The following is a 15,483-nucleotide window of genomic DNA, read 5'->3' on the forward strand; positions in this document are numbered from 1 at the left end:
ATACCACAAGTGTCTCCAAAGATATCTGGCAAAATGTGACGTATTTTAGCATTTGTAGCATTGCAGGACTCAGAACTTTGTATCCTTGCAGCAGCCATTAGGAATGGGCAGGCTCATTTCATTGATTGCACTGTGAGAAGGCTGTTAAGGTTCAGGTGGAGCAGAAAGGTTAGTGGAATACCTGTTAAATGCTTCAGTGGTCTGTGGCAAATCTCCAGTCATGCTCTTATCACAGCTGATGAATTTCATTTTTAAGAGGTGCTAAAACTGAGTACATCCTTCTACTTTTTAAGGCTGTGGAAGCAATTGAATATATCCAAAATGGTAATTTAGATAATAGCAATCTCTTTGCTTTTATATGGGAATTATCATCATGTAGAATCAGCCAGTGAAGAATTCTCTGCCCTACCAAAAACTATATGGTCACAATATTTTTCTTTGATTTTAATGTGCTAAACTCTGCCAAAAATATTTCTGTTATATTCTGGGCTGTGGTAGACAAGTCAGATTCTATAACTGGGTGTCATAAAATGACAAATTCATCTATGAAAATGTCACCAGCTGAGAAACTATGGACAGGAAGGTCCAGTCAGTTTTACTTAAATATTCATGCTGTAGTCTAAAATTACTTTTTGCCCATATAATAGCATTATTATTTTCACTTGATTTCAGGAAATAGATTGTCATTTTCCATTATGAGTTTTACTCATTTTAGCCTCATGCAGATCTTTTGCTCTCCAGCTTCTGTTTCCAATAAGAAAATCTTTTAGAATACTTCTTTTAGTTTGTCAGAAATTACATATGAAAAAAAAAAGAATCAAAAAGTGATAAATAACTTTATTATTTTATTTTACGTTAACTCACACTGAAACCATTTTATAGACTATAATTGCTGCCTGCCAGAGGTCTTTGGCTACTTACTGCCTTCAATCAGACTTGGGACAAGTCATACCTTTAAACTAAGAACTGGGCAAGAAATAGGCTTTCTGATTTGTTAGCAGTTAATATATCTCAGGAGAGGAATTATTTAAAAATCATGTTAGGTTTTATGTAAACAAAATGCACTAAATGGTAAATATACCATTTTAAAGTTGAAATGGTTAAATTAAATATGAAATAGTTTAGTTGTCACATTTTAATTAAAAGATATATCAATGCAATGACTAGATAAACAAGAAAACAAAATTTTTCTTGTATATTGAATTGAGCCAATTCAGTTTTGAGGTTCATTTTTTTTTTTCATTGAGTTATCAGCATGAAAAAAAATTGACTGTAAACAAATTTATAAAATCAGTAGTTGTTTGAAATGACTGCACATGGTGGATATGCCTGCAGTTATTAAATATTTTTACCCAGGTCTGGCTGTAACTTTCATCCCCACAGGGATGAATATTCAAAATCCCTTAAATATTTAACTGGAATATGTGTTCTAAAGTGGATTTACATATAGTAGTGAGGATAGAGTTAAGTACAATGTAAATCACAAAAGTACTTTACTTTTGCACCTGTGGAAGGAAATCCACAGAATATTTTGAGTCTTGTGTTTTGTGTTTGTTGAAATGCTAGTGGTAAGTAGGTGATTACAGTAGGATTCTTCTAGTTTTAAGGTCATCTCAAAGTGTTATGTATAATTACAAAAGATAGAAAAATCCATAGAGCATCTCTATGATTAATCTCAATCAATGAAAGAGCATTTATCTTTAGCATCCTACCAATAAAGTGCAAGTTTCTAGCTTCTCAAAGATTTGAGCCCTCCTCTGGAATCAATGAGACCAAACATCAAGGGAGGTTTGAATCTGATATTCGACACCTTTAGGATCTAGTAATATAAATGGAACTAAGACAAATGCCAAAGAAATTTGTGACCTCCCTGGCCTGCTTAAAGATATGCTTCTAAGTTCTCACCTGAGTGGGAATTAAAATTGAAAGTGAACACTGTCTATCCAAAGTATTCTTGTCTTGTTTATCCTCTCACTACTTTCAATGATATCATTTTCAGCCTTAGTGATGTGCTAAGTATGACTAAAACTTGACATCAGTCTTCCCGTGTATATCCCTACATATTAAACTATGATGCAAACAAAACTCTTGTTGACTGATCTAAGAAAGGAAAAGTAAATGCTTGATTGCAATGTTTGCTTCTATGTAATATCAGTCAATAATAATGTTAAAAGTTCTTTAACTTATAATTACATTGAAAACAGTGTATTTTTAAATCTCAGAAAACTTTTAATTTTGAAGGATCATTTTTAACACTGACATAGAAGAGAAAATATGATGGGAATATTAGTTACTATGTTTTGTGCAACACTGAGTTCTAAGAATCCCAGAATCACAGAATCACTAGGTTGGTAAAGACGTTCAAGATCATTGAGTCCAATCCAGCCCTAACACCTCAACTAGATCATGGCGAGTACCACATCTAGTCTTTTTTTAAATACATCCAGGGATGGTGACTACACCACCTCCCTGGGCAGACTATTTCAGTATTTAATCATTCTTTCCGTGAAAGAGGTGTGATGAGATATCATGAAGCCTTTGGAATGGATTTTAGAATGTGTTCTTGATGGCAAATCAATAAAAACCAAAAAAATTCAGTTGACTGAGTAATTGACATTTCACAAGGGTTCAAACATAGATTTGTTACAACATCATTAGTCTTCTATAACACTAAAATGTTAGAGTTTGAGAGCAAACTAGAAAAAAACAAAACTTCATAGCATGCTTCATAAGAAGACATAAATCAAAATTTCAAAGAGAAACATGGGGAGTTTTGTAATTATACAGAATTAGAAAATGTAAGATCTGGAAAGATAGTATGAACATGGAACCAACAGGGAAAAAAATATCAGGTGCAAATCAATTCAGGAAAATTCTCTGTAATGCAAGAAAATAGGCCTTTAGTTTTGATGATTTGGTTCTTGAACCAGGTAAGATGAAAAGGAAGCTGAAGCCATCAACTGGTGATTATTCCATAATATGCTAAAAAGTACGTTGAGGGAGATGGATGGCACCTTATAGAAGAAATCTTTACCAGGGAATGAAAATTTAGTTGAATCAAAGCACATTCTAAGCAGCTTAATGTAACAGATTTATTACTAAATGAGAGGCATAACATCAGAGTTGTCTGGTTTGTTGGATATTTGCCTGAAAAGATAGAAATCTGGATTCCTCTTCCTGATTTAAATTTAATTAGGAAAGCAGTGATTAAGTGTCAAAACACTCTAGTTCTTTCATCTTCCATGAAATTATTAATTTGATCCAAAAAGTTTTACTTCATTCAGCTGTAATTTTTCACTTGTTTGTTTGGGTTTTTTTGTTGTTTTTTTTTTTTTTAGTTTCTGGCAAACATTTTGTAAATTATCTTAGCAGTAAACTTTATTTCTTCACAAAACTCTTAATTCCATTTTTAATATGGGCTAATGATGATTAAAGTACCAATTTGGCCTGGCAAAAATAAGCAAGGTCTCCAAGTAAAATTTCAAACTTGACCTTAAAACTGTGGATCTAATAGCTAAAGGACTACTGTCTACACTATAAAATGAGTTTAGAAAACTAACAGAAAATGCTTGGAACACATATCAAATGAAAAGCAAATACATACAGTCTCAGAAGATGGTAAGATAATACTTATGACTTGTAAAGTCAATCTGTCATGATGGTGGTTGATTAATTGTGGTGTTTTTTTCACCAGTAAAATCCTATTTGAAAAAAAATTATTTTGATTTATAGTTACTCAGATTCATGCAGGATTTTAGGAAGCTGAGTTTGAATAGTCAAAATACTTAGTAAGAATAGAGGGAAACGACTAAGCAAATTGAACTGATTTTCTGTTCACAAGCAATGTATGTCTGATACTATAATCAAGAGAAAAAGTCTTGAAAAGAAAAACAAGCTAATTCTTAGAAAATTAAACAAAAAACTCCTCAAACATTTTCTTGATTGTTCTTAGGGAACAGAAATAATATAGAAATAATGTAGACTTATCAATGAACTATGATTTTATTTTAAATTTCTGCTTAGAATTCCACAATACCATCAAACACAAAATCATAAAGGGGTGAAAAATGTGAATTTTGTAGTCCTAATTTCCTAATCTATGCAGAGAAATTTTGCATACCCAAAAACAAGTGAAGATATTTATCTGTTCTTCTTTGTGGCAGCAAAATATCTCTGGCCATAAAAATGATTGGTTACATTCTGGCTTTCTGTCTTTCCTATCAATATCTTATGTTCCTTCACAAGTGTTCAGCATAGATGTGATCAAAATTATCTTTGTCTGCTGAGAGAAATTAATGTAAATTTGATAATTAATGTCTGTATTGATTTGAATTTGTTTGTTGATAAACACTAAAGCTGGAGAAAAGATTTTTTAAAAACTCACAGAAAGTCACCTTATTTTTCTATAAAAGAGGGTAAGAAAAAATTTATTCCAAAATATCAAGCCATTATAGGTGGTTGGTTTTTTGCCTTTTTTTTTTTTGGGGGGGGGGGGGGGTTCAGTTGGACACTGGGCATGGACATTCAAAAATATCTTCCTCCTATATAAGGACAAACTGTATATCGCACACACACACACACACACACACATTTCCAAATTTCAAGGAATTAAAAAGTAATATTGTGAATGTATAAGTGGTGAAATTACCATTTATGTAGAAAATGCAAACTTATAGCCTCTCAGTAGTATTTTAAAAGATATTAACGTTAGATAACAACATGAAGCAGACTGGCATGCAGGGGTATTTTTGAAAGTTTCTGTTTTGGTTAGGTGTATTGAACAGCCCACCTGATATCTAACTTGCTGTGTTAGATCATGGAATCACAGAATGGTTTAAATTCAATGAGACCTTAAAGATCATCTCGTTTCAACTTCTCTGCCGTGGCCAGGGGCACCTTTCACTAGACCAGCTTGCTCAAAGGCCCACCCAGGCTGTCCTGAGGCAACCACTGCTTCTCTGACCAACTTGTTCCAGTGTCTCATCACATTCCTACAGTAAATTCCTTCCTAATATCTAATCTAAGTGTATTCTTTTTCAGTTTAAACTATGGTCCCTTGTCCATCGCTACATACTAAAGTGAACAATCCCCCTTCAGCTTTCTTGTAATTCCCCTTTAGATAGGAAGGCTGCTGTAAATCTCCCTGGACTCTTCCCTTCTCCTAGCTGAACAACTCCAACTCTCTCAATCTGTCTTCATAGAAGAGGTGCTCCAGCCCTGTGATCATCTCCATGGCCCTTCTCAGAAGGACTTGCTCCAACAAATCTTTTTTGTTCTAGGAACCCTGGAGCTGGATGCGGTCTTCCAGGTGCGGTCTCACCAGAGTGGAGCAGAGGAGCAGAATCCCACTCCCTTGCCCTGCTGCCCACGATGCTTTGGATGCAGCCCAGGACACATACAATTGCCTTTCAGCAAGTTCATGTTGCTGTCTTGTGTTGAGCTTCTCATCAATCAACACCCACACTATATTAATTAGTAATAATACAACAGTTAATATCTTTCACATGTCAAAGTTCACATATGTAGACATGCCTATGTTTAAATTAGGTTGACTTTAACAAATTGTCTTCTCTCCTAGAGCTTTTCTGCATATATGAGAATGGCACTTAATCAGTGAATACAATGGTATCACTGCAGTTACTGCAGTCAATTCAGCAAGTATTTCCCTGGCTAAAGCTTTTGACATACACAACATACATGTCATGCAAAGACACTTAGACCTCTGAACTGCAGCCAGGGGTTGCAAAGTAATCTTAGGAAAAAAAATGTAGGAAGTAACTCTCTGTATTTCTGGGGAGTATTTGCACTGTTAACTTGTATTTCCCACTAAATCAGCTTCTGTAATGCTTGTTCCAGTGACTCAATGTATCATTTGGACAGAGCTCCCAGTAGCATGCTAAATATATCCAGCACTTGAATAGGACTTTCTTCTAAAATCTACTTTTCAACAAGCCAGGGCTGTAACATATTGCCAGAAATGAGAACAGCATGTGTTACTGGAAGGTTAACTAGTCTTCAACTTCAGCCTCTGAACTATGGATGATATTGGCAAAGCATGTTAAGGTCAAATCCTTCTCCTAAAACCATATTTGAAAACATTTGTAGTGGCACAGGTCTTTAAGGAACAGCTATACATCTGTGCGCTTAGAGCTAGGCAACATGTTAGCAAGACAGGAATTGAAGTGGCAAGATAAGTGCTGCAACATAAATAGCTGTTAAAACAAGGATGGAAAGTCTTTTCTGTTCACTGTGTTTCTTCTAAATCTGGTGTGACATTGATATCTTTCTTTTGAATGAGATTGACTAAATCTTTCAAGTGTGTGAGTTCTTTTAATTTAGAAAGAAATGAGGGATACTATTCTTGTTAATCACATTTTCTGTTTTTACAGGAGGCAGATTAATTTGTAAGTAGGATCATTACAGCATATTTCTGAAGCTGGAACTACAGAAAGTTAGTCTTATAAAAGACTGGGACAATATGCCAAGGCAGAACTACCCAAGTCAGTAATCATTTGAAATGTCTGAATCTCTTCACTTGTAGGCATGGCAGGGCACTTGGGGCTTCTTTTGTTTCTTTTTCCTTGCATACAGTGTCTCAGCCAGGAAATGCTTACTGACCATCCTTTGCTATATCTCCTTTTTTTGGGTGGGGTGTGTTAGGGGTTTTGGGGGGCTTTTGTTGAATTTTACATTTCTGTCTGCCCATAAGGTAAACTAAATTAGCTTTTATTTTTCTTCTTTCAAAAGAAATGAGAATTTGATCAATCATTCCTGATCCAAAATGAAATAAAGTAATACTTTATGAAGAAAAAATCAAGCCAATACTGTTTAAGATGCATATTCCATTAATATGTAAAAAAACCCCAAAAAACAAACAAACAAAAAAAAAGGAAAAAGAGACAACAGTAATATATAGGTGCTATGTCACTTGAGGATTTTTGTTTTTTGTCAAAATTCTGAATTTATTACAATTCCTTCAAAGATAATTTTAGCATACATTTTACATCCTAGAAAAGAAGTATTGATCAGTGTGTTTCCATTCACTAGACGGTGAGCAAGTACCTCAAAATAGCTTGTTTCTGTGAAACACTGTAAGATTCAAGTACTTCTTTCAGAAGTACTGTATAAAAGTATATCACAGAGGAACTATAAGTTACTGGGAAATGTTCTTCTAAGCACACTTGAGAGAATCAAAAGCACGTTGCTCTCTTTTCTTCACGCAGAATAACTGTGCAGCTCAGTAAAGCACTGCTAAACCGACACAAACACTAAACACAGATGTGCAACAGCTGACCATAAAATGTGGTTATTCTGTCAGAGACGGAACCAGCCTGAATGTATCTGAACCTTTGAACAAAGGTTTAGTGGTTTACAGCCATAATTTACACAAACAAGTATTTGTTAGCATAATTTTTCATTATGTTACTGAACTGCCCATTGAGCAAGTGAATGATAGTTTTATTTGCTTTCAGTACAGAGATGATAGTCGTCATGCTAGAGGAAGCTCTCCATCCAGAAGGAGAAATATTGGTTTATCAATTTTGTTCTTTATAATCAGAAAAACCTTTGGTCTGTCCATATTCCAAGCTGACTGAAAAGTGCATGGTGGCTTGCTGCCAGCCATGTGCAATCACCCTTTATGGTGACTTCTGTGGGTAAATCTGGTCTACATCAGCTGAGAGGTCATTCCAGAACTCAGCTGATACAATGAAGTTGTAAAATCTTAATTTCCAGGGGCCAAAATTCAGTCTGCCTCTATTGTTTTGCATGTATATGATATTTCATATTTAAAATATTTATAAAGTCACAGAGAAGTAGAAAACATCTAAGTTAGATTGTCAAATATGGAGAAAGAGCGTAACAACAGCAGTTCTCACTAGGGAGAAGGTCAGAGGTTTTTGCAATGTTTTGAAAAGATGTCCTGAACAATTGAAAACTTATTACCACACGATCAGATGAAACAGAATTACAGACAGAATCTACCACAAAGTGTGCCTATAACTTATTCTGCAAAATGTAACTTTTGACAACTGCATTGTGTTTTTACATAATGCTGATTTATCTCTTGGTCTTTGACCTTTGCTTTTATTTTAACCATATGAAAATAATGAGGATTTATTTTATTTTATAGCAGTAAAAAATAGCGAGGACACATCACAACTTTCTGACATGTAATTGTGAATTTTCAAGTAATGTATTCATTGGGAAACCACCATTTCCTTATCTTCTGTCAACCTTGCAGTACTCCAGCCTTTTTTTTTTTTTTTTTCTTTTTTTTTTTTTTTTTTTTTTTTTTGTGTGTGTGTGAGCTTTTCCCGGAATTTAAGTGCTTTGCAGGTTCTTATTCTGTAAAGCACTTCATCATTCTTTCACCAACTTCCAGAAGTTTAGGATTTTATTTGGAACTCTCCTTTTCAAGTAGCAGTTAGTCCCTGCCTATTCTGTATTATAAAAGCCAACATTATCAGAGCCTAAGGTGGTGTGATTGCAGGCAGAAGCTGTTTAATACTGAAGTCTGAAAGCAAAGATGTCTTTAGATTTTATAGTGCCTCATATGTGACCACGGATAAGGCATTTTTTAGCAGGGATTTGCATTAATAAAAATTAAAGCTTTAGGATTTCACTTCAAAGGGAAATGTCAATGAAAGCATATCCTCTCTTAGTTGCTTTGGTAGCAGAATATTAACATCACTAATGTAAAAGTTTATATAGCTAGAGGCTGCAGTCTCTGTCTCTCAGCAGAGAAAAGCACATCAGAAGTGTGCGGCAGTTAAAATACAAAGAAATAAATGAAGAATGTTTTTTTCTTGGGAGCAGTAAACACACAGTGTACATTTATTTTCAATTTGATATATCTATTATTTGAAAAGTTTAATTTTTAATGTATTAATTCCAGACAGGCATTGACATTGAAATCAATATATTAGTCATTATGTGCTAGCTTTTTCAAGCTTTTCTGGTGCTAAGTATTATTTTGTGCTTCATATACAGTCATTGGTTTCAGAAAAGTAACTTTACACTATAAGTCACTGCTTAAAGGACAGGAAAATCTGTGTGAAGTATAACCTATCAAATACAATTACACAGTAAAATGGATTATTTCATTGATACTAGTCCATAGGAACTTCCAATTTGCAAATGTTTAGTGAAGAGATTTTTGAATGCAGAAAGTCCCTTTTAGTTGAAAGGAGGAAAAATGGATTGTTGGGGTTTTTTTATAAAGCATATGGAGAAGATGTGTATTTGCGTTCTTATTGTCCCAAATAATTGAGGGATTTATAGAAAAATAAAAGTAAATAAAACTATCATTCACTTACTAAATGGAAGCTCAGTAACGTTAATTGTCAGCCAGGCATTGCTCATGCATTCAAAGCATTCATTAATCATCTGAAATCTTGAAAATTGTTATTAAAAAGTCTGATGTTTTTAAGAGTATCATCTGGAGATTCTGTATGCACGTTGAGGAGGATGCTATTCTTTTTCAGTATTGGATGATTTCTTTACCTGGGTGGATTTGCCTGTGATTAAAGGTTACATGAAGAATATATAACACTAAATGAGATGGAAACTGCAAGTTGGCAGGCTAACCCACTGGCCTGTAGAAAGCACCATTTTCCAAAAGCTGTTATATGTGAGGCTTTCCTGCCTTTTCTAAGTGACTTTAAAGAATTATTTCTACAGTTATATTTAAATGAACCAGAAGTTGCTGCTGTCTGATTGCATCACTTTTTTTTACAAGACATAATGGTGAAGCCCAAAAAACGAACAGAGAAACCTGAGGATTTTTATAACAATTCAGTTACTTATGCCCAAAATTAGGATATAAAAAAGGCTTTGCTCAACAACCATTGAGAAAGAATGTTTGATTTCATATATTTCATTTTTATCACCAAATTTTCTCAGATTTCCATAGCCATCCTCCAGAATAGTGTTTTATTGAGTAGCCAAAGTATTACCTCATGCCTAAAATATGTCAGTATTTAAATATTCCTGCAAGCAAGTGCAGAAAGAAGACAATGGTACATTTGTGATTTCTCCTCCCCTCTTCTGTACAGTGACTTAATCGCTCACTCAGCTATTAGGAAAATCTGACTCAGTTCCTTTTCTCCCCTGAGAGGATTTGGTCCAGTAATTACAGAGTAAGTGCAATATGTGTACTGGAATGAAAAGACCGACTGGCAGCCAAGATCTACCAGTTCTAGGAAAGCTTTCTGAGCAACAGGACAGAGACTCAGAGCTCCTTTTGACATGAGATTTTACCCTTCTTATTTGGTTTTAATCATTTGACACAACTTCAGCAGGTTGTGAAAGAAGGCAGGGGAGATCCTGACTTCTGTGTAAATTGTTTATTTTTTCAACCTATTACAAGGTTAATAAAAGTTCTTTGACTTATAGATGATGAATAAAATTTCATTCAGTTTTAATTTTATAGAGTATAGGTGAGGGATTTGAATCTTGCTTCTTTCTGTGCCTTATTCAATACTTAGTCCACTAACTAGGTATAATGTACATAGATATTAATATGGCATAACAACAGCTCCTCAACAAACCCACATTAGGACTGTGCTCCATCTGTAAGGCCTGATCAATTGAGGCTGAATCTTAGGCTTTTCGTGTGTGTCTCTTTTAGTGGAATCAAGCTGAAGGAATAAATAAATTCAAAAATACTCTAGAGTTTGAATGTCCTGGCTCCACAGGTAAAATACAATAAATGTCATGTATCCAACTGTGGGTGGATGTGGAATGAGTTTCTTGATCCGACCGCTTGCATCCCACTTAATTCCCATTCTTTTTTAGAGTTATATGGAGAGAGGATTTGGTGCTTTATGTTTGAACTACTGTACTGTTGTTCTGATGGAGAAACTGTGATTGAAAAATTCTGAACTGTAATTTTCTCAATTACACATAAAGGTATTTTTACCATATTTCAGGCCTATACACAAAGGCTGAAGTAAAACTCATTAAAAAAAAGAAGTCAGCAAATGTTTTATTTTTGCTACCCCATTAAAAGACAATGTGTTTTATCAAAACTGAACTTTCTAATCCCAGCTAGAATTTTCCTATAGTCCCTTAACTACTCCCTTGAATATTTTTCATCCTCTAAATTCATGTTTCTTGACCAGCACCTTTCTAGCTCAATTTTTTCAAAAATTCTGTTTTGCAATTTTTTTTTATTTTGAAAGAAATATAATTTAAAGATTATATTTTAAAGTTATATATTAAAGTTCTTTCAAAATGTGTCATTCCATGCAACTTTGCTTAAAGTAATGTACCAAAGAACCAGGATATATTGATAAAATCTCACTGAAAAGCAGCCAGAACATTTTGTCTGTCATTTGACATAATTTCTGATGTCTACAAATGAATCATTTATGTCTTAGTTATCCTTCAAACAGTTTGGGTGACAATTTCCTGATTAGAAGCAAATTACAAATGTCTTTGCCAATTCAGTGCATGTGAATGGATACATGATAGTGGTTTTGTTCCTCAGCTTCACGACATTATTTTTAACTAATGAGCAATAAGAGAATGTGACTATAAATTCAAAGCACTTTAAAAATTACTGTTGTTTTTTTGAATACAAGCAGCTGTTGAAATATTCCTTATTACAAATATCACTTATCAAGAGTAGCATATTGAAGCCAAGTGGTTTGCATGCAAGCACATTTACAAGACTGCTATGTTGTCTTTTTTCCCTTCACTCTGGAGATAGGTTTACTTTTTCTTAATACGCATAATACTGGATTTGAAATTGTTTAAACTGAAATTAATACTCAGTGCTCCAATAAAATATATCTTTATTCAGAAGATTCAGAAGAGCAAAGAAGCTGTAGAATTAAACTCTTGCCTTACTGAATTAGATATATTGTCTGTCACAGTAGGTATGTCATGTATTACGTGCAAGATACTGGATTAAATAAATTACTTAGTACATTAAATAAATCATCTGGTAAAACATACTGTATCAATATTAAATCAAATATGTTTTAGAATTCTGCAGCCTACAGGTAGCTAAAAATTATTCTTTTCTCTTTATTTAAATTCAAATCACTAAACATGCAAGGTGTGCACCATCTGGTAAAAGGAAAAATTATTCTTTTGACAGGTTTTTTTTCTTTTTTTTTTATATTAGACTGCTTTATCAACTCTGGTATTGAAAGAGCAGAATGGTAGTAAATTCAGCACTAATAAGCCTTCTTATTCTTTTTAATTGCAAATGAAAAGTCTTTGCTAATGAGGAATGTTATGAGACAAACATTTATATGATGACTGTGGTGGGGATCATTGCCATTCTTGTTTATTACAATTCTTAATGAAAAGCAGCTTCCTATTACATATGCGTGGAAGTCTGCTTTTTACTGTCATGGCATTTTTTTTTTTTTACTTTAAGCTGCATAATATCTACTTAACATTTATGATGTTACACAGACACAATGTCCAATTTTTAGCAGTCACAGTCTTTTGCTGTGATGTGTTTTCTTTTTCCTTTCTTTAATTTGCTTATTAATTTACAAATTGTGTTTTATACTGTTTTTTCTTGTTTTGTTTAACATTTGGAGAACCTATTGTCTTTCTTGGAATTGATCTTCAAATAAACCACTTATTATCTGTATGGAACTCATCAAGGTTCTGTAGAGCCTTTAGCAATAGATCATGTTGGGAATTTCAGTCCAAATAGGATACAGTCCACAGTGCTTTCTCTATTTATATTAAAGGAGCAAGACATCTGCTGCATTATACAGTACATCTGATATGAGTCATTTTGGTATCCAAGAAGAGCAGTTGCATATCCAGATATACTCCTTGTTGTTTCTGATTATAACTTTTTAATATCTCATAGTTTAGAAAAAAATATTTAGCCCCTGTTATTTACTTATTTGTTCTTTGCCACCACATGTTGAGATCATAGCTGCTGTGGTGCTGGCTCACAACTATATGGTTAAAGGGAATTGATGTGTACATAGCAAAACAATATTCAAATATGTTTGCCTAGATGTCTATAGATGCCTACCACATTTATCGACTTCATCTTGCTAAAAAGAGATATAAAAGTATATTAAGATAAATTCTAATAAATTTGGTAACTTTTTCCAGTGAATGCCTTTTGATGGGAATGAAAATTTTACACTTTAGGCTGTGGAGAATTCTGTGAAATTGCATTTTTTTTTCTACAATTATAGGAAGTTTGTATTTATAGTGGGTTAGTTTGCTCATGACATTTCTCAGTAGGATTAATCTTTTCTTTCTACATGAATTAGTGTCAAAAAGAAAACCTCTGTATTGACACTGAAGTCAGTGAGACTTCAGTAAGGCTTCCACCCCTTTGGTGCTAGAAGAGCCCAGAAAAACCTCACTGTCAAGCTGAGAGAGGTAAGCAGAAAAATAGCAGCCCCACTCACACGTGATTTTTCTGTGTTATATCAAGGAAGATCATTTAACTAGGAGCTGTAGTTATCTCAAGTTGTGAGGCAGAAGAAGAACCCCTTTAAAAGGGCAGTTCACACAAAGCATGGCAGCAAACAATAGTAGCTGCTGATGTTGGCAGAGTAAGAAGCAGCAGGTGCCAGAAGGAAGTACGGCCTTCAACAGCACTGTCAGCATCTGTGTGTACAAGACTGCTGCTGCCCAATTTATGGAGGAAGATTTGGCTTATGGGTGACAGCTTCAGGTTATTTAATACCAGCATATGACAGTACAGGTAAGTGAAAAGTTTTCAAGGTCAGTTCTGCATTAGCCAGAATGCCTTTATCAGCTATGTTCAATGTCGGCACTGCTTTGTCTTCCAGATGATAGCCTTCAGCTCTTTCCCTTTGGAACAAGATGTGCCTACCCTTACAGAGAATTAACAAGTAGTCACAACACAAATCTGTAAAGCACTAGTGTTTAGTTTGTCCCTTTCTCAGCTGTGTCTCACAAAACATCCAAGTAACATATTCAAACCCCAAAATACAAACCATTTCATGTCAGACAGCAGACCTGACTACCCTAACATGCAGCAAGCAGGCTGTACTTGAACAGCCAATGAGAGGCAGTGTCTGACGGATAACACAGCAAGACAGCCTCACAAAAACAGGATTGATGCTGTGCTTCTAAGCCTAGAAACTTAAATAAAGAATAGCAAAAGTAAAAATACATATTTTAAAATAATCTTGGACATTTTCTTCTCTTATGGGCAATTTTATTTGCTTGTTTGTTTAGAGTTGGTTGGTTCACTTTAAATTAAAATATTTTACAAGTTCTGAGAGATGACATAAAAAAAAAGGATGTATCATTTTATTACCTCTCTGTAAAATGTAAAAGAACATTCTCCATGAGAAACTGTTCAGATGAATTATTCTTATAGAGATATGCTGCTAATAGCATGTAAGGATATTTCTTCTGTATCTTAAATTCAAATGTCAGAAAGTTGGTTTTACATTCCCTTCCCCAGCCACTGACACAGAGAAAAATCAGTATCACCTGAATTTATTTTCATTTGGACAGGAGAGAGTGCCACAAGAAATGCTTGATTTCTTAAGACCAACAAATTCAAAACCAGTATTGTCTTTGTGAAATAGCACAACACCATGAAGAGCAAGGATTAATGTGAAAATAAGATTTGACAACAACTTCATGTAAATTAGACTGTAGGTTGGGTTGGTACAAACATGGCTCAGTGTTGGAGTCCAGGGCATTCTTCTGGATGCCCTGGGAGGCCACAGACCTGAGCAAGAGGGTTTGAGATCTGTACAGGGGAGTTTTGGAGCTGTACAGGGGGATTGGAGACTGGCACAGAGGCCAGGAGGACACTGCCTTTGACTTCAGTCCATGGGAACGGCTTCAAACACTGAGGGAAGAATTACAAATTATAGGAATTTCATCCTACACTAAACTAAACTACTTTTTTCACAAAGATGTGAAAAAAAATAGTTTAGTTTTGTATAGGATGAAAAAGTATGTACTTTTGAGTTTTAGAATATAGGGTACATGGGGGACAAGATGGAGGATTTAAGGTGTTGCCCTTAGTTCTTCCTTTTTCTCCCCTGTCCTCCATCTTTTGGTGACGGTGGCACAAAGTAGTTTAAGGAGATTGGATTAGAGTAAAGTTGACCATTTTAGTAAGGTGACAGGTATTGGAATTTAAGTGCAAACAGGTGATATGTAACTTTCTGTATAAAGGCACTGCGACATCCCACTGTGGATGTTCAGATCTCGGCCGGGCACGGAGAACATTTTAAGATCTGAAATAATAAACAACACGAAATATCAAGAAAAGTAGACCTTGAAGACTCCACTTCTTTCTTGCGACCTGGCTCAGGGCTTTCAGAGGGAAAAAGACTTTTTACCATCTTTAAGCTCGGGTGAGGAGACCAAACCTGACAGCTCAGTGCCAGGTGGTTATTCATAGAATCAGAGTCAGTTAGGTTAAGGAAAAGACCTCTGAGGTCATCGAGTCTGACCTGTTACCAGACACCACAGTCACCTGGACCATGGCACTAAGTG

This window comes from Chamaea fasciata, unplaced genomic scaffold (genome assembly GCF_029207755.1).
Source record: "Chamaea fasciata isolate MVZ Bird 193981 ecotype frontalis unplaced genomic scaffold, bChaFas1.0.hap1 SCAF_1, whole genome shotgun sequence".
Classification (NCBI taxonomy): Eukaryota; Metazoa; Chordata; class Aves; order Passeriformes; family Sylviidae; genus Chamaea; species Chamaea fasciata.